The sequence below is a fragment of the Phascolarctos cinereus genome, unplaced genomic scaffold (assembly GCF_003287225.1).
Source record: "Phascolarctos cinereus isolate Bilbo 61053 unplaced genomic scaffold, phaCin_HiC Scaffold_3;HRSCAF=262, whole genome shotgun sequence".
NCBI classification, from domain to species: Eukaryota; Metazoa; Chordata; class Mammalia; order Diprotodontia; family Phascolarctidae; genus Phascolarctos; species Phascolarctos cinereus.
In genome coordinates, this window is record NW_027555736.1 from 36684001 (window position 1) to 36704174 (window position 20174).

The 20174-nt window shown below is 39.4% G+C and overlaps 1 pseudogene across 1 annotated transcript; it reads right to left on the bottom strand.

The window, feature by feature from the left end:
- Positions 1-4572: 4572 nt before the first annotated feature.
- Positions 4573-17867, bottom strand: LOC110200632 (cytochrome P450 2C23-like; annotated as a pseudogene). The gene is made up of 9 exons (XR_013485170.1): positions 17644-17867; positions 15419-15581; positions 14964-15113; positions 14458-14618; positions 13094-13270; positions 8270-8411; positions 6881-7068; positions 5359-5500; positions 4573-4890 (listed from the first exon to the last, which is right to left on the bottom strand). The product of XR_013485170.1 is annotated as a cytochrome P450 2C23-like (transcript).
- Between the last annotated feature and the right edge of the window lie 2307 nt (positions 17868-20174).

A 20174-nucleotide genomic window follows, 5' to 3' on the forward strand; every position in this document is an offset into this window, starting at 1 on the left:
TTTGCATTTCTCTAATCGATAGTGATTTAAAGCATTTTATAAGACTATGAATACCTTTGATCACTTCATCTGAAATATACCCATTCTTATTCTTTGACCATTTATCAATTGAGGAATGATCTGTGTTCCTATAAATTTAGCTCAGTTCTCCTAGGAATTGAGATATAAGGCCTCTGTCAGAGAAATTTTTGCTGTAATTTTTTCACAGTTCTTCATTATAATATATTTCCCTCCATCCTATTTTCCACATTTATCTTTCTCTCTCCTTTCACTATGTCCATCTTCAAAAGTGTTTTGCTTCTGTCTACTGCCTTCCCAATCTAGCCTCCCTGCTATTAGCCTCTCCTTCTCTTGTCCCTTTTTCCTTCCATTTCCCTGTATGGTAAGATAGATTTCTATACTGAATTTAGTGTGTGTGTTAGTCCTTCTTTGAGTTAATTCCAATGAGATTAAGCTTCAAGAACTCCCCTCTCTATCCCTCTTTCCCTCCACTTGAAAGTTCTTTTCTGCATCTTTCTTGTGAGACTATTTCTCCATTCTACCTCCCACTTCCCCTTTCCCTCTTCCACCTCGGAATCACTCTTTCTTACTCCTTAATTTTATTTTTTATATCATTCTATCAAACCCATGACCTATGTCTATATATACTCCTTCTAACTGCTGTAATAATGATTAGGTTCTTGGGAATTACATATATCGAATTCTCATGTAGCAATGTAAACACCATAATCTCATAGAATCCCTTAGGATTTACCTTTCCTTTAACTTTTTTTTGTCCTTCTCTTGAGTCTTGTGTTTGAAAATCAAATGTTCTATTCGGCTGTGCTCTTTTCCTCAGGAATATTTGAAAGTCCTCTAATTCACTAAATGTCCTTTTTTCACCTGAAGGATTAGACTTAGTTTTGGTGGATAGTTGATTCTTGGTTGAAATCTTAGCCTCTTTACCCTCCTAAATATACTAGTCCAAACCTAATCCTTTCAAGTGGAAGTTGATAAATTTTGTGTTATGCTGTCTGTTTTCCCACGATATTTGAATTGTACTAACTGCTTTACAATTATCTCATTTGATTCTCACAAAAACAACCCTGGGAATTGAGTGCTATTATTGTCCCCCATTTTACTGATAAGGAAAGTGAGTCAAACATAAGTTAAGTAAATTGCCCAGGGTAACACAGCTAGTAAGTGTCAGAATCTAGATTTGAACTAAAGTCTGCCTAAGTCCCAGTATGGCATACCATCCACTGTGCCACCTAGCTGCCCCAAAAGAGGGAGAGAGAAAGACAGATAGACAGGCACAGAGCCAGAGAGAGACATAAAGAGAAAGAGAAAGACAGAGAAAGAGACAAAAAGAGCCAGAGAGAGGAGAAAAGATGGAGGTAGAGAGACAGACAGAGGATATCTCAGCAGATGTCCACTTTTTGAAGTCTCCAATCACTATTATTTCATATCTCCTCTCCCTAACTCCTTGCTTGTTTCCTCTTTCCATCTAGGTAAAAACAATAATATTGTTTCTATATTCCCCTCTGTTGATCTTCATTCCAGTGGCTCCCCTTTTGCTTTTCCTCTTTCTGGAATTTCTTCACATGCTACTACTTACCCTTACCTTTCCCCTTATCTGTGCTTTGTCCTTTTCCTTTCAAATACTGTATACTCATTCCATTCATGGATCTCATCCTTCCATGTCTTGCTGATACCAAAAAGGTCAAATTTCCCTCCATCCTGGAGAATCAAAAATTCCCCTTGCCTGCTCCAAATACTTTGTGAACTAGTTTTTAGAGATCTGAGGCCATGAAATTTGTTGGGGGATCTTTCCACAGACTTGGCCTGCTGTCAATGTCAAGGTGTATTTTGCTACTATTCTTCCCACACTGTAGCTACCCATTATACTTAAAATGCATATGAAAACCACATAGGTAGGTTTCTTTCCCCACAACCTTTTCCTTTTCAACTTAAAGCCCTTTTAAAAAAGATTTCAAAGACTCCAGTCATATACCCCCTTACTAGCCCATGTGAGGTGAATGTTCTCCCTAAATCAGGAGCTTGTCATCCTTCAAGTTTAAACCACAGTCCAGAAGTCCAAACTCTTTCCTCATTTCTATAAAACCTTCTATTTTGCCCACTTCAGTTATGTGAGATAAAGCATTCCCAATCAGTCTCTCACTTTTTTCCCTAGAGTATTGCTCTTTCCCTCTTTTTTCTTTCTTCTTGGTGGTCATCAATACATAACAAAAACACTTTCAAGCCCTCCATTTATTTAATAGCCTCTATGACCTTTCAGTGCATTAGGAGTTAGAGGAGACTTACAGCATCTTTCCCTCTTAGCATGTAAAGTATTGTTCATCCTTCCTTTTGGAAGAGGACCAATGACATCTTGGGGTGATGTCTTGAATTATTCATGAATTATATTTAAATGAAGGGGTCAGCTTCACTCTCTCTTTCAGCAAAAGTTTGGGGCAAGATAAAAGTCAGGAAGACTGGTGATGGCACAGGATATATTAAATGGCCTTGGCAGCTTTGATGTCTGACTAAGATCCAGCTGCCTTCATGGCCATTGGAATACATTGTTTTCATCCACTCATTCCACAAGGGGAAGTCGCTATATGCTTTAGGTTGACATCCCCCTAAGTCAGAAATGGGTTTCAGGCCTGTCACTTACCCTCAACTTGATTTAGCTGGTCAGCCAAGATGGTTTTAGCAGGATTTGGCCATAGCACATACTACAGCTTCTTGGGGGCTACAGGTGAGAGTGTAAATACTGTATCCTTGTATGGTCCCTTCTGATTACTCACTTTTATTTACCTTTGTACCTAGGTATATAGTTGTACAGATGACTGGGCTTGGAATCAGGAAGACTCCTTCTGAGTTTAAATCTGGCTTCAGACACTTACTAACTGTGTGACCCTGGGCAAGTCACTTAACCCTGTTTGATTCAGTTCCTCATCTACTAAATAAGCTGAAGAAGGAAATGGCAGACTGCTCGAGGATCTTGTCCAAGAAAAGCCCAAAAGAGGTCATAAAGAGGTGAAAAAGTGGCCAATAGGTAGATAGTTTTTCTAGGAGTTTGGCCATGGAAAGGAAGAAAGAGAGATGAAGGCAATATAATTGAGACTGAACAGAGCATGTAGAGGATTCCCAGGTGGCTTTGCTGCTGGCCATGTGTGACTCAGCACTCTTGTGCCTCTAAGATGAAAAGCCAGTCATGCAGGACTCAGATATCCTGAGCCTGGCAAAAGTGGAAGCAAATCTATTGTTGACTCAGCAGATGTTCAAAAAGGCATACTTTGTCTTTTCAAAGTTACAAAAGTTCTGAGTAAATATAGGCAGAAAGAGTCAGCCAGGGAATCTCTGGGAATGAGATTTTTTTGATTAGTTTTGTTTTAAGGATGAGGGAGAAGTGCATTTTACAGTAAGCAATAGGATAGGAATCAATGGATTTAAGAATATTGAAAATTAGGGAAAGACAGGGGAGGTTAGAGGGTGAAACATCTCAGCAGAGAGAGGGGGAGGTGAGAGCAAGGGCCAAAGTAGTGGGGTGAGTGGTTAGAAAAAGAGATGCTACCTTCTTGTTTTTTCTTTCCAGTTCCTCTGCCATATTAGAACAAAAGGAAGAAAGTTTGTGTGTGATGGTGGAGAGATGACTAAGAATAAAGAATTTTAGAAAAGAATAAATTAGCAATACATAATCTCAATTTTCTTAGTGATGTATTAAGTTCAGTGTTATGGTGAGAGGGAAGGAGTGAGATGAAAGGAGAGGCCCCAGTAAAGAAGAGTAATCTTAGAATAGATACTGAAGGGAGAGGGTAGTCAGTTGGGGCAGAGATCTGTGTTCACTTGCAAGGTTATAATAACAGAGAAGGCAAGTGGTAGCAATAATTTCTTGCTAGTTTTCAGTAAAGTAGTGCATGTCCCATGGGACAAAGGGATGTGGGATTTGAAAGTGGAGAGCAAGTTGAGTTAGAACTGGCTCAGTGCTGAAAGGAGGAAAGTGAAATGAGAAATGCAGTAAGGACCTAAAGCACTGATGAATGGACTCACCCCACTGATCAAAGTATCATAGATGGAGACTCATTAGGGAATTCTGAGCCTACCTAATCCAACCCATTCATTGTAGAGGTGAAGAATCTGTTGTGAGAACAAATGGTGAAGTGACTTGCCCAAGCCACACAAGTTGTTATCATTAGGGGCAGGATTGATCTCAGGTCCTCTGCCCCAAAGCCAGGAATCCTTCCCTGTTACCACATTTTCTTTGAAGTCATGAATCCTCAGTGTATGGAAGGAAAAACACATATTTGCATGTCTGGAGTTGTTAGCAACATAGCCCTGTTCATTCTCCCCCAAATTCACAAACAAGAGCTATATATAAAAAATAGGATCATCTGGAAGGAAACATGAAAAGAAAAGTACAAACAAATATGGTTTGGAGGGGGATATTTTACAGATCTTCCTCCACACCCTAAATCTAGAATTGAGGATTTGCCTGGAGGTATTGGTTCAAGGGTTGCACATGAATGTCTATAATGCAGCCCCAGCATATAATGACATACAAGATACTCAACAAGGCTGTCATGTCTCTGAAATTTAAAACTCATTTTAATCAAGATGTGGGAATTTTTCTTTCCCTCAAAGGGATTCCAGAAAAACACATGAGAGTATTCAGTACAGAAGATGAACCAGCTTGCTAATTCACCAAATCAACTTTGTGTTCTTCTCAGTGAGGAAGAAAGCATAGTTGGTAATGTGGTGGAACGTTGCTGAATCCAACATAATTGGGCTTTACTCTAATTTCATTTGGATCTCCAACTGGTTTGAGAGTGAAGTTCTGTAGAATGGTGGTAAGGAACAAAAACACCTCCATCTTCGCCAGGCCCTCTCCAGCACAAGACCGTTTTCCTAGAAAGAAATGGAATTCTGCTTAGTAATCTTCATGGAATATCACAGTCAGCCAGAGTGAAACAGACTTGCTGATCCAGCACAATAATGGGAAAAGGAGTAAAAGAGAAATAAGTATATGGGCAGAAATGGTGAGAACTATTATTATTAGTTATAATTCAACCATTAATGGCCATAAGGAGAAGGAAGGAATTCCTTCTTCACACATTCTTCTCACAGTAACCCTTGTGTAGTGGATCTTGCAATGGAATTAGAGGGCAGGTGAGCCAGCAAGAGGCTCTCATCTATTCAGGGCTCTGAGAAAAAGCCACATCATGGGAATACTAGAAGACAGTGTATGTCATGTCAGAGTGGGCTATGTGTCTTCAGAAGAACTGCCAGGAGAAGGCTCAGCCAGAGGAGAGTGGGAGAGAGAATAGGATTCTCCTTTTAGGGTGAGAGGTAGAGATGAGAAGGGTTTCTTTTTACCAATAGAAAAAGGCATGAAGTGGTCACTTTTCTTGAATTTCCCGTTCTCATCCAGGAAGTGCTGTGGGTCAAACTGGTCAGCCTTGGGAAACTCTTTCTTGTCATGCAACACTGGGGTGAGCAGTGGGAATATTGTTGTGCCCTAAGCGGAAGAAATTCCAGAGGAGAGTCAGGTATCATTACGAATATCCTTTGTAGTCTAGTCCCAAGAATCTTCAGAGACTCACTATGTTCTCTAGTACAAAATGCATACTTCTTTGCATGTGCATGAGATGTCACACCATTAAGAATCTGCTTAGCCCCAGTCTAGCTTTCCAGAGTGATGTCCCCATTATTGTCCCCATCAAGCCTTCCTTGGGGCTCCAGCTGAACTAGTCCACCTGCTGTTCCCCATCCACAAAGCTCCCTCTGTGGTCTTCATGACTTTATAGTGACCTTGTCCCATACCTGGAAGCCACTCCTTGCTCACTTCAGCCTTTTAGATTCCCCAGCTTTCTTCAAGGATTGGCTTGGGTAACCCGTCTTACAGGAAACCTTGGCTGAGGTGCTAAGCTGTTTGTGCTCTCCCTACCCTCATTTCTTTGGTCTATACATCATGTGTGCACCTGCTGCCTGTGGGACTCTGGGCAGAACATGTGAATGGCCAGTGCCCCAGGCAATGCTTAAGTACTCTAGGGGCAGACCAGGCTACCTTCTGAGGGAGTTTCTTCAGCAAGAAGCCACTTTGCCAATCAAATCACAGCTTGGGTCTGAAGGAAAGAAATAATACTTTAGGCTGACTTTCTGGTTCCAAACTCAGCTCCCTCCTGCACAAGCCAAAGTCTTCAATGGTCAAAAACCCTTCTATTCTCGCCTTGTTTCAATAGCACTTGGCCTAGCAAATTTCACTAGTAAGTTCTTACTGAAGCCTTCATGATTTCAACTGAACAATGCCTCTGTGGGGTACATTAAATGTGAATTTAGGTGTGATGCTCCCTTCACTTTTCCTTGAGGGAGAATAGTTTTGCTCAGCCATTGCTAGGAAACTTCAATCTAATTCAATTTAATTCATTCACTGTTTTATTTAGCAACCCCAGAAAGCAGTATTTTAGAGTCTAAAGACCTAGGTTCAAGTCTCAGCTCAACACTTAAATGATCTTAGGGAAGCCATTACACCTGAACTCAATGTCCCTATCTACACAATGGGACAGATAATAGTATTTATACATTCTGCTTCACTGACTAGTAAGAGAAAAGGACAAAAACATTTCTCTTGAGCAACCTCACCCTGTTACGTTCCCTGTACATTTTCTTTCCAGAGCATTACTGTGGTGAATGAGAAGCAGGAAGAACAGAGATAAGGCACACTTTTCTCTTATTCTTCATTTAGCACCACATGCAAGTAGGCTGTATGTTAATAAAGCACTGCCTCAAGAAGAACTTTTAAGTGAGATCATGACAATGGGACTCCATTTTCTCATGTTCATGATGAGATCATTGGAATAAATAATGTTTAACATCCCATTCTCCCAAGACTACTGACTTTGGGGAGGATATATTGTTGGAAATGGATGTCCCTTTTCACTGCATGGGGTACGTTGAGAGGTACAACGTCAATGAATCTTTGCACTTCATGCACCACAGCATCCATATAGGGCATATCTTGTCTGTCCTTTATGGAAGGAAGTCGATTATGTCCAATCACACGTCCAATTTCCTCATGAATTTTTGCTGCAGACACAAAAATACAAATCACCACTCAATGTTCCACTCTCCTGGGAATGCTCAACTGAGCCTGTTTGGAATATCTGCCCGTTGTTATGACCTAAGATGATTCTCACATGGGCTCAGTGTCCTCCTCTACTCAGTCAAGGATACAAAGGCTTCCTGTAACAGCAATAGGATAAACTTCCATGATTTACTGGTGATGGGAGTCAGAAGAATTGTGTTTACATTTCTCTTTAGACACTACCTGTGTAAATTAAGGCAAGTCATTAAATCTATGTAAGCCTCATTTTGTTTTTCTGAAAAATGAGGATCATGAATTATCTGTCTTCTAAGGTTCCTTATTCCTCTAACCCTATTATCGTATGATTTATAAAATGGAGATTAAAAACTGCACCTCCCTTAGCAGGCATGAAATGAAATTACATGTTAACTTATTTGTAAACCTCACATTCTTTGATTATTATGCCAGCTTTTGTTGTCAAAGAAAGTCGATGCCTTCATTTGATATTTGATAGTGCTGGTGATGGCATTATCATCTTGATTTAAACCATTCACCAGCTGTGTATCTCAGCTCCTGTCTCAATACCCTGAGCTGTTGAGGCATAGAATCTCAGCATTACAGGTGACATGTTTTCACCTAGGGCCATCCATAGCTGAACAGGAATCTGACTCTAATGGACTGAACAAAGGGTCAACCAGCCTTGCTTGAGAATCTCTAGTAAGCAAGAACTCACTATTTCCTGCACAGCTGAATGGACTTCTGGAGAATTTTAATAGTTGGTAAGTCTTTTCCTTACATGAAGTCTCCATTTGTCAATTTGTAAGGTCTACCTATGGTTCCTACTTCTGCCTCCTTATAGATCCAGCAGTAGTATGCCTGGCAGAAGGCAAGCCATTTGAGAAAACGGATGTTTCATTTGAGTCTTTATATGCTAAGCATAGAACTGAGGGTGCACAGTGGGAGCTTTATATGTGCTGTTTAAAGTGAATTGAATTCCCCATAATACACCGCCACATGCTTAAATAACAAACAGGTCTTGTTCAAGGGTCCTGTTGTCTTCAATATGCTACTGTCTGACCTGTTGCTGATCTGTGAGGAAGTCATGCAAATCCAGTAGGGGGAAAGCAGAGGCCTGATCCTGAGCAAGCTGCAAGGATGGGAAAGCAAGCCTGGTCTGAAAGCATGGCAATTCCTGTACTTTACCTTGGACCTCAGGATGTTTCAGAATGAGCAGTAGGCCATATCTTACGGTGCTGTGCGTTGTCACTGTTCCTGCAATAAATAAATCTCTTCCTGCCATTTTTAGATTTTCCAAGTCAAATTCAGACTGGGGATTATCTTTCTCCTAAAGGAGAGATACAAAATAGATTAAGTAATGAGAGACAGCAGGGAAAGCCATTAGTAACCATGTGAAGCTCTTAAAGTTTGTCCTAGGAGCCCTCCCCCACCTTCATTTCCCCACTCTTAAACAGAATAACCTTCCTAATGCTCTTAGGTTTCCCCTGTTCATCCACAGGCTTACCTTTCCTAGGCAACCTTCTTCCCATCCAGAAACATGATATAGTGAATAGAGCACTAGGCTTTGAATCAGGAAGATCTGAATTAAACTTTATTCTCAGCTAAGGGGTCTGTGTCCATGGGAAAGTCGTGTAATTTTTCTGGGCCTCAGGTTCCTCATATGTAACAGGAGAGAGCTGGATTCTTTCAGCTCTCTATTTATTATCTATGATATATGTGGCATGGTGAGGACCTGATAAAGCAATTCACTTAAAAAGTTTATAACCTGCTAAGAGACCTCGCATGCAGATACTTTTACTACAAAGCAGGACAGCATTTTATTCAAAAAAAAAAAGAAGGGATTTCAGATTTTCAGAACAGGGAACTGAGAGAAAAGTCTTGGGCAGAAGAATACAGAATTTCAAATTTTGTAGGGAGACGGAAATTCAACCAGCCAATCTGTAACTGATCAGAAGTTTCCTTTTCAAAATCTCCCTTAAGTGGTCAGCCAGCCCCACATTGAAGACTTCCGTCATGGGGAATTTATTACTTAATGAAGAAATTTATTACATCTGGACATTATCCCCTTGTGTGGAGATTAAAATGTGTCTCTGTAACTTCAAATGACTGTTATGAGTTCTGCCTTCTGGGAAATGAGGAACCAAAGGAATTCTAACCCTTTTCTGGGACAGCCCTTAAATTAGGTGGCTGCTAAGACTCCTTCCAACCCACAGATTCTATGAAATTCTATGAAATACGCAAGCTCCTAGGATTTATAGCTAGGACGCATCTTGGAGATCAACTGGCCTAGCACATTCATTTTGAAGAAAAAGAACTTGAGGCCTACAGAGGTGAAACAATAATATTAAAATGAAAGCAGATGAAGTTATAGTACTAAATAAGTAATCCTGCAAATTATAACCTTCATCCTGAATAAAATAAGATGGACTTACAGCCATCAATCTTGTAAAAATGAACAATTTTGAAAGATTTATGAACTCATGTCAGTTCAACTAGCAAACATGAGCACAGAGGACTAATGATGAAGAATGGTACCTGCCTTCTGAGAGAGAATTCATGGACTAGTATGTAGAAAGGGACACATTTTGGACATGGCCAGTATAGAAATGTATTTTTCTTGATTATGCTTGTTTGTTTAAGAAGGTTATTATTTGTCTTTTTTCATTGGGTGGGAGAAAATAAATATTTGGTAAAGAAGATGGACTTCAAGAAAAAAGGTGGGTTTCAGCATTTCCTGAAAAAACAGAAACTCAAGATGAGTCAATTATTTGACCTGCAAAACTTCAAACCAGACAAGCATAAAGTAAATAAATTAATGAGAAAAGATAAAGCAATGGAATCAAACTCTCATGCTTTTATGTCAGCTTAGCACTATTTTTAAAAATCCCCATTGGCCCAGGGCCCCTGGAAAAAAACTGGAAAATTGCAGAGGCAATAGAAACAGAGTGGCAATATATGGAAGGAGGGTGTTAAAAAGTTCTTAAGGATACCTTCATTTCAACCTGAAAGAAAGTCTCTAGTGAACAGTTCAATGATGACACCTGGTTCTGTAGTGTTTAACATTTTGTCAGTATATGAAATCAGTCAATCAACAAGGAAGTATCAAATGTATTTTCTGTGCCAAGCAGAATGCCAGGTAATGGCGATATAAAAGCAAAGGATAAAACTAAGACAGCCCCTACCCTCTGGGAGTTTCGATTCTACTGAAGGAATACAATACATATAAAAATATAAGTACACATGGATCCATGGAAAATAAATGCACGAATATTTGGGGGTGGGATATTAACAACAGGAAGAATAAGAGAAAGCTACTTGAAAGAGGTAGCAGCTGAGTGTTGAACGGATATTAGGGCTGCTAAGAGTTGAGGAAAGAGAGTGAGAGCATTCCAGGAGGGGGCCAGATTGTATAAAGGTAAAGAGCAAAAGATGGAATATTGTGTACAAAGAAGAGCAAGCAGGGCAGCTTGGCTGGGGCACAGAGGGAGGCTGTGAGAGGGAAGAATGTTAACCAGCCTAGAAAGAGAGGCTGCAGCCAAATTGTGAAGGGCTTTAAATGCCAAATACATGAGTTAGTGTTTTGTCTTAGGAGCCCTGAAGCTTCCTATCATGGGAATAACCCAGAGAGTCTGCACTTTATGCATGTTAACTTGGCAGATTTGTGAAGAATGGATTGAGGGTCTGGATGCTTGGAGAGCTGGTAGGAGAGAATTGTCACTGTCGGTAAGAGATGCTGGTGATCTGAACTAAGGTGGTTATGATGTGAATACAGAGAGAAAGAGTTCATGACACTGCCATGATGGTGTTGGGGGGAGAGAACACATTTACTCTCTCCTCCCCACCTCCAGCCCTGAATTCTCATGACTTACTTGACAATCAAGAAAGATCTTCTTCCACATTGTTTAATGCTCCCAAACCCAGTTTTCCTTCTAGGGGCTGTTTAATTCATTGATTGCAGGGATGGGGAGCCTGCAGATGTCAGGCCACATGTAGCCTTCTAGATCCTTAAGTGTGGCCTTTTCACTGAATCCAAATTTTAGATTTGTTTCTGTTAAAATTAGAAGGCCACATGTGCCTGAAGGACACAGGCTCCCCACCCTGATTTACACTCTAAAGGAAGGCAGGAAAGAAGTATTTATGAAGCATCTAAATGTGCTAAGCACCTTACAAATAGTATTTTCATTTGATCTTTACTATGACCATAGGGGTCGATATTATTATATTCATCTTGCAACTGAAGAAATGAAGGAAGACAGGTTAAGTGACTTGCTCAGAGTTATACTATACACTATACTATATTATATTACATGATATTATATGATATTATGTGATATTATGTGATATTATGTGATATTATGTGATATTATGTGATATTATGTGATATTATATGATATTATATGATATTATATGATATTATTTGGTATTGTATCGTATTGTATTGTATTGTATCGTATTGTATCGTATTACATTACATTATTATATATACATTATATTACATTATATTACATTATATACATTACATTACATTACACTACATTATATTACGTTACATTACTTATATTACGTTATATTATATTATATTATATTATATTATATTATATATTATATTATATTATATTATATTATATATATTATATTATATTATATTATATTAAATTATGTTATGTTATATTATATTATATTATATTATATATTATTATATTATATTATATTATATTATATTATATTATATTATATTATATTATATTATATTATATTATATTATATTATATATATATATATTATATTAATATATACTATTACATTTAATACTATACTATACTATACTATATTATATTATATAATACTATACTGTATACTATACTATACTATACTATACTATACTATACTATACTATACTATACTATACTATACTATACTATGCTTTGCTATACTATATATACTATACTATACTATACTATACTATACTATACTATACTATATAACTATACTATACTATACTATACTATACTATACTATACCATGTCTGACTCCAGATTTGAACACAAGTCTTTTGGACTTCAGGCTTGGCACTCTATCCATACCACAACCTAGCTTCCTGTATCAGTCTGAGTGGAACCATGTAGGACTGGAGGACAGTTAAGGATTAACTAGAATGTTGGGCTGATGTCCTGATGACAACTCTGAGCTGGGGAGATTATGAGATACCGTAAGTGCTTTATTTGTTTTCTGAATAGGTTTGTGGGTTTCTGGGAGGCTTTTGTATCATCTTCATTTTTCTGTGAGGCAAAATTAATACTGTTCCCTTCCTGAAATTAATTAATTTTGAGTGATTTTATAAGAGAAAATTATAGCTAGATTTTGAGCTAGTATTTGTATAATGTTTAAAAGTTCACCACGTCCTTTAGAAAAATTATCGTCATGACCATTCTGGGAGACAAATGCTATTATCCCCATTTTACAAATGAGGATTATGACTTACCCAGGATTACACAGCTAAGAAGTGTCTGAATTTGGCTTTGAACTCAAGTCTTTTTGACTCCAAGCTCTGCCCATTTCTCCTGTTTAGAGCTTACTTTGTATACATTTGTTTACATATAATCTCCCCCATAAGACTGTGAACTCTTTGAGGGCAGGGGCTGTCTTTTGCCTCTTTTGTGTCTTTGGCACTAAGCGGAGTGCCTGGCATATAGTAGTTGCTTGGTAAATATTTATTAGTTGATTCCTATTATCACTCTCCAATACAATATCCCCTTCCAAACAGGAGAGTCCAGATCACCAGCTCATCACCCAGAAAAGCAGAACTCTTCCAATCTCATTTTTCCATCCAGACTTCAGATAAGGGATACGAGCAGACCAAAGACCAGTTACTAGAAAGCCAGTGGCATCCTTGGGGGATGTGGGTACTTTGAGGTTCTCTCTCATGTCCCTTCTGTGCTTGTGGCCTGTAAGAATCCTTGGAATATCAGCCTTACTCAACAAGTAAGGTGCTTCCCCCATGCATCTTACCTGCTGCATTTTGGAGAGGTAGCAGTCAATGTAGTCCTGAGGGTTGTTGGGGTCCAGGACCTTCTGATGCTCTTTCACTCTTTCCAAAATGAAATCTTTAAGTTCCTCATTAATTTTTAAAATTCTTTTGTGCTCTCCAGGGATGTATGTTCCGAATGCTGGTAAAAAGTTGTAGAGCTGCATACACACACCCCAAACCAAAACAAACACATGTGAATTTACTGTCATGAAGAAACTATTTAAAATCTCTCATTATAAATTAGAGATTCCATTTCTTTTTTAAATTTAATTAAATTTTTCATTGACAAAATATATTTTCTCTCTCATCTTCACTGCACATTGGTACAAACAAAAAAGAAAAACAAAACCATCCAAGAAAATACACATAATGAGGCAAAACAAATCCCCACCTTGTCAAGAGGTTCATAAATCCTCTCAAATCTAACCTTAAGTTGTCAAATATCTCAAAACTAATCTATCTGGTGCTGTGCTACCCACCTGAGGTGACCAGATGGCATAATATTTTGTCGTTGTTCAAAAGAAGCTCATATTTGAGTTAAGGGGAAATCTACTTGCCTTCGAATGGCCAACATGAAAAAAAAAAAGAAGATAAACAGGCACCAAGGTATGCAATTAATTCAGTTCAATTCACGTTAAGTTAATAAAATGCATCAAGCATTTTTTCCGTGCTCACTATAAACCAAGTCCTAGGCTATGGTGCTATAGACAACAATGAAGCAGTCTTCATCCTCAAAAAAATTTACGTTCTACCACAGAAGGGTTTAGCTAGAGTACCTATTCCAGACTGTAAGTACATATTCCAGAATGTAAATGGAACAGAACATAGGCAAAGGAAAAGAAAGCTTGTTTTTCAGCTGGATGAGGATCTTCAGTTCTGGCTTCAGTGGATGAAGGTTTTCATCCTACATGTCCATCCATTGTAGAGGCAGAGCCAGATCACCACCAGAATCAGTGTAGGTTACTCATCTAAGTGGCTTGCCCTTCCTATTCTCTCCTGGATATCCTGGGCAGGTTCTTTTTTGATAACTCTTTTACTTGGTCACATCTGTGAAGAGATACCCCAGGCGCCAGTCAAACACTTCTCCATATAACTTCAATTTTAATGATCTACATCTAGTGCAGGTGCCAACTAGGAACAGGATATCTACCTAATATCTTATTTGAGAGCCAAAGATATTGCATGATGTTATTGTCCTTGAGTGACATGTGTGTGTGTGAATGTGTGTGTGTGTGTTCTCATGAGCGTTGGGACCTTGGCTAAGAGATGAGAGGCTATGGTATATTGATCTTGTTGCTGAAACTCAGCAAACAACCACAGAATAAGAAGAGAGTTCTGGCCTTACCTGTATCCATGGTTCGTTAACGAGGCGGAAGTTTTCATTTAACAAGTTCATCAGATGGAGAAATTTCTCATCATTGTACTTGAATCGGTCACGGAAGAGGATAGAGCAGATCACATTGCATGGTGCACAGCTAAGGATGAAGGTGGGATCAGTGGGCTGACCTAATGTGGAGACAAGTTACCAAAGGGGGGAAAAAGCAACTTTAATAGAAATGTTTCCAATCAGATGGGATATGGGCATCATACTTAGATAGGGTGCTTAGTTCTTTAAAGGCTAATGAATATTATTCTCCTGGACGATGTCTTTACTTATAGGGAGGCTAGATAAACTTATAATGCCTGAGCACAAGAAAAGAAGGGAGTTTTCTGACCCGGCAGAGTTATTATCTGGTAAGTAGATGAAGGCAGAGACTTTTAAAATGATTCCCAAAGCAAATAGCATTTAGGACTGGGAGTGGGTGAGCAGTTGGACCCTACATGCCCAGGAAGAAAGAACTGAAAACCAACCCTTTGTTTTCCTGAGCTCCTCCACCAGGCATTGGGCTTCTTCTTGAACTCGCTCTTCAACGCTTCTCTTCCCCATCCCAAAGTTCCTTAGGGTCGTCAGGGTAAATCTGCGGTGTTGTTTCCACCTCTCTCCACTACTGAAAATAAGTCCTAGGTAGAAGAGAAGAGGACATTGTTATTCTTACATTGGAAGGGGGAGGGCACAGTGTGTATGATGGCTATGGAGTTTCTGGCTTAGTTCATTGATCAAGTTTAATTTTATTCACTTCAAACTAAAATACAATGACAGAATGGCAGGTACCAGGTACCTACTACATGAAGGTCTTCTGCTAGGTACTGAGAATAGAACAATTAAAATGAAACCAGTAACTATGTTCCAGAGGAGGACGTTCTACTGGAGATACTTTGCCATACATTTTGCTTTTCTGTGACTCTTTTCAGAAAACTAAACTTACCATGTCCTTTGGCTACATCTCCAAACATTGGTAAGATTCCTCTATCCATAAAATTATCTCCATGATCAATTAGAGCTTCCTTCATAATGTTATATCCATGTAGCACCACAACACGCCGGGTTCCAATATGAAGAGTATAGATGGGGCCATATTTTTCAGCCAGCTGTGAAAATGCCAAGAAACAGGATGAATTCAGTGTGAAACTTTAGAAAGTGAGAATTTCTCCTCACAACTGCTTCATAACATGCCATATGCATGAGTTCATGTACGCAGGCAAGAGGCTATTACAATTTCTAACTGGGTGATCATAGCACTTCCGGCTTCAATGATTATTTATAAGCAGAAGATTCCCACATTCATATGACCACTTTTCAACTCCACATAGCCAACTGCTTAGAAATGGATTTCTCAACCTGGATGTCCTATTGGCATTGCAAACTTAATATGTCCACAACACAACTCATTTGTTTTCCCCTAAAACTACCCTTTCCTCCAAACTTACCCATTTCCCTTCAGGGACCCCAAGAGGCAGACTTCTCTTAGAGGAACCTACATCAACCCTGATTTAAGGCCATGGATTTATATTTGACTTTTCATTCTTACTTATGTCCAATTAGCTATGGTCAAGTCTGGTAGAATTCATCTTCATGTCTCCCACACCTATTCCATCTTGCCTCCTCACTTGTCCATTAAACTAGTTAAGACCCTCATCCCCTTCCCCTTCTTTACACTACTGTAGTAAACTTGTGATACAGACACTCAAACTAGTCACTCTAATAAATCACCCTGAGGGAAAGAGAAAAAGGAATGGGAAGAAAGAAAAAATCAAACTACCACCAAATTCCCTTGGAAAATAACTGAAATGACCCAGGACCATTACTCAAGAGCCTTTGTAATTGACCTTTTCATGTCAATGACTCCTGCCCTTACACCTAGGCTCTGCTTTCAGTCCAGGCCAAACACTCATCCTTTCAATGAGGAGCAGTCACTGTAGAGAAGGGCCCCACCTTCCTCACCATCACCACTACCAGTTACTAAACAACTGACTAATTTGTTAATTTTCCCTAAGAAGCACAACGCCTTTGCAACTGACATGCATCTAAAATATCTTACTCTATATTGTCTCCACAATAGTGAGCACATAGTAGGTACTTCATAAATGATATTTTATCCATTCTTTCAATGGCTTCCAAGTTCAATCCTCTGCTTCTAGTATTTCTCCTTTGCAATGAATAATCTGCACAACTAACAACTTACTATTCCTGTGGCACAGTTCTGAATGTGCCATTCCTCTACTCAAAAGTCTGCAGGGGCTTCCTACTGCCTCCCTGACTTGGCACTTAAATGCCTCCACAGCTGCCTCCAACCCAATTGTCTAAATTGATTTTGTATGGCCCCTCATCCCACATTTCACATTCTTGCCATGTCCTCTCTTACCTATATTATCTCCAACCTCCTTGCCTTTGCCCAGACTGTCTACCATGCCTGGAATTTATTCCCATTCTCTCTTCCAATAAGAATCTGTTACTTCCCTCAATCCTGCTCAGGAGTTCTCTCCTACTTGAAACTTTTTGACTGCCCCACTTACAAATGCTTTATCTGTCCTCTAGTTACCTTCTACTTGGTTATCTATGAATTTTTTGTATCCCTCTAGTAAAACATAAGCTCCTGGAGGACAGGAACTATTTTCTTTTCTTTTTTTGTCTTTTCTTTCTTTCTTTTTTTTAAGCAATTGGGGTTAAGGGACTTGCCCTGGGTCACACAGCTAGTAAGTGTGAAGTGTTTGGTCTGATGCTGGATTTGAACTCAGGTCCTGCCCCGAACTATTTTCTTTTCAAGGAGAGATAGTTGCATTAACCACATGTTTCTCTCCTCTGTCTGGCACAGTGCCTGGCACATGGAAGTTAATGAAGAAGTTCTCATTAATTGAATGATTTGTTTTTGTCTTTGTATTCACAGAGCCTAGTGTGCTGCATTGCAAGGGGCCAATATTTGGTTCTGTAATTTAATTTCTTCTGCTGTTACCAAAGTTTTGGCAAAACAACTATTGCTTGCCTAACATCATTGCTAATGGAGATATCACTCATAGAGCCCTTGACTCACACCATCCATGACATAGGATTCTAAATCACCATGAGTCTTGATTCAGTTATCTATTTGAAGACTTTGTGTCTCCTCCTACAGCCCAAGCAGCCAGATCCAAACCCCAGATCCAGTCCCTTTACCTTAGATAACGATTCAGGCATGTTCTTCAAACCCAATTGCAGGATGTTGCCAATAATGGGAAGAGGAATGGGACCTGAGGGAAGCTTCCTTTGAATCCTTGCTCCATAGAAACAAAAAGGCCAGCAAAAGAACACAAGTCAGTAGGGCAGTAGAGGTGAGTCCCCAAGGATCCATTCCTGACAGATGGTCCTACAACTCTCAGAGGTATCAGCTCAGATGGCAGACTTTTATCATCATTGGTAGAAAGCAAGGGGTGGGAATGCCCAGCCAATAAACATTTAGTCCTTGTAGGCAAACAGGATTTTTTTCCATTAACTCTGATTAGTTTAGCAATCAAGAGGTTATTATGTTGTTTTTTGTTTGTTTTAGACTCTGTCCCTGACCCTAAACTGGCACTAAATTACATAAGGAGAATGGGAATAGGGAAGGCTTTTGTCCAGCTCATTTTGTTGGGGTCATGGGCTGTCAACAATCAAATTTCTGTTGGCCCATGAGTGTGTGTTTAGCAAGGAGGGCAAATCTCCAAATTCAACCTGAGAGGAGGTTGTGGTGGAGATCAGATTGTCAGTAGGCTTGACCTCATGTTAAAGAGCTCAGATGTTATTTCTTATCTCTTCAACTATGTCAGGCTTAATTGCCTTCTTAACCATACTTGTTCATTCTTTACTTTGAAGAACATTCTTCTTGAGAGAGAAGATGGCAGCAAAATAGGTATCAACAGGCTTTGCCAAGGTGGAGCCAAGATGGTGGAGCCACGATGGTAGAGTATAGGGAGGGACTCACTTGAGCTCTGTCCCAAACACCACCAAATACCTTTTTTAAAATGACTCTAAACAAATTCTAGAGCAACAGAACCCACCAAAAGACAGAGAAAACAAACTTCCAGCCCAAGACAACTTGGAAGTTTGGCAGGAAAGGTCTATTGCACCGGGTGAGAGAGGAGTGCAGCACAGTATAGGCCACACCAGCCCAGATCCGGCCCAGCAAACCAGGAATTTGCCTTCAGAGGCCTTGTAAGTGACTGAATCAGTGGCAGCAGTGGCAGTGGCTTCTTCCACAGCTGAGCCCAGAAAGAGGTGGGGGGTGTCAAATAACAAATCAGAAGGAAATTACAGGGATTTTTTTGCTAGCCCGGGGTCAGAATTCTGCTGTTTTTTTTCCCTTACTTGGATCCAGGGCTTGATCCTGGGTGGCAGTCCCAGGTGGGGAAGAGCACTACCATTGCAGAGCTTGTGGCCACAGTGGAGGGGGAGCTCTCCTCACAGTTTCAGGGCAGAAAAGAGGGCTAGTGGATGTTCACAGACCAGAGCACAGACCAGGAAAGTGGTACACTTCTTTCCTTACATCATACCACCTTGGAAGAACTGAAAACTTACAGGTTCCTAGAAGTATCTCTGAAAACAGCTGCACAAAACCCCTGAAACTTAGGACAGTTCACCCTCCACCCAGGAAGCAGAGCCCTACCTGAACAAAGAGTTAAAAGTCAACTAATGGGCTGGGAAAATGAGCAAAGAATAGAAAACAGAAACCTCTGAGTATTGAAAGTTACTATGTGACAAGGAAGATCAAAACACATGCTCAGCAGAAGAAACAAAGTGGAAGATCTCACATTCAAGCCTCGAAGAAAAAAATATGAATTGGTCTGAGGCCATGGAAGAGCTCAGAAAGGATTTTGAAAATCTAGCAAGAGAGGTAAAGGAAAAATTGAGAAAAAAATGAGAGTGATGTAAGAAAATTGTGAAAAACAAGTCAACAGTTGGTGAAAGAGATACAAAGAATATTGAAGGCCAAATGGTAAAAGAGATCCAAATACCCGAAGGAGAAGAATGGTTTAAAAAGGAGAATGGACAAATGGAAAAGGAGTTCCAAAAGCTCGCTGAAGAAATTAATTCCTTAAAAATTAGAATGGAACAATGGAAGGTAATGTCTGTATGAGAAATCAAGAAACAATACAACAAAATCAAAAGAATGAAAAAAAGAAGACAATGTGAAATATCTCACTGGAAAAACAACTGATCAAGAAAATAGATCCAGGAGAGATAATTTAAAATTTATTGGATTACCTGAAAGCCATGATCAAAAAAAGAGCCTAGACATCACCTTTCAAAAAATTATCAAGGAAAACTGCCCTGATATTCTAGAACCAGAGGGTAAAATAGAAATTGAAAGAATCCACTGATCTCCTCCTGAAAGGGATCCCAAAATGAAAATACACAGGAATATTATAGCCAATTCCAGAGCTCCCAGGTGAAGGAGAAAATATTGCAAGCAGCCAGAAAGAAACAATTCAAGTGTCATAGAGCACAATCAAGATAATACAAGATTTAGCTGCTCCTACATTAAAGGATCAGAGGGCTTGGAATGTGATATTCCAAAGGGAAAAGAGCTAGGGTTAATTAATGCACTGGGGCTGGAGTTGTGAACTGATTCAACCATTCTGTAGACCAATTTGGAACTATGCCCAAAGAACTGTAAAACCACGTATGCCCTTTGACCTACCAATGTCACCACTAGGTCTATATCCCAAAAG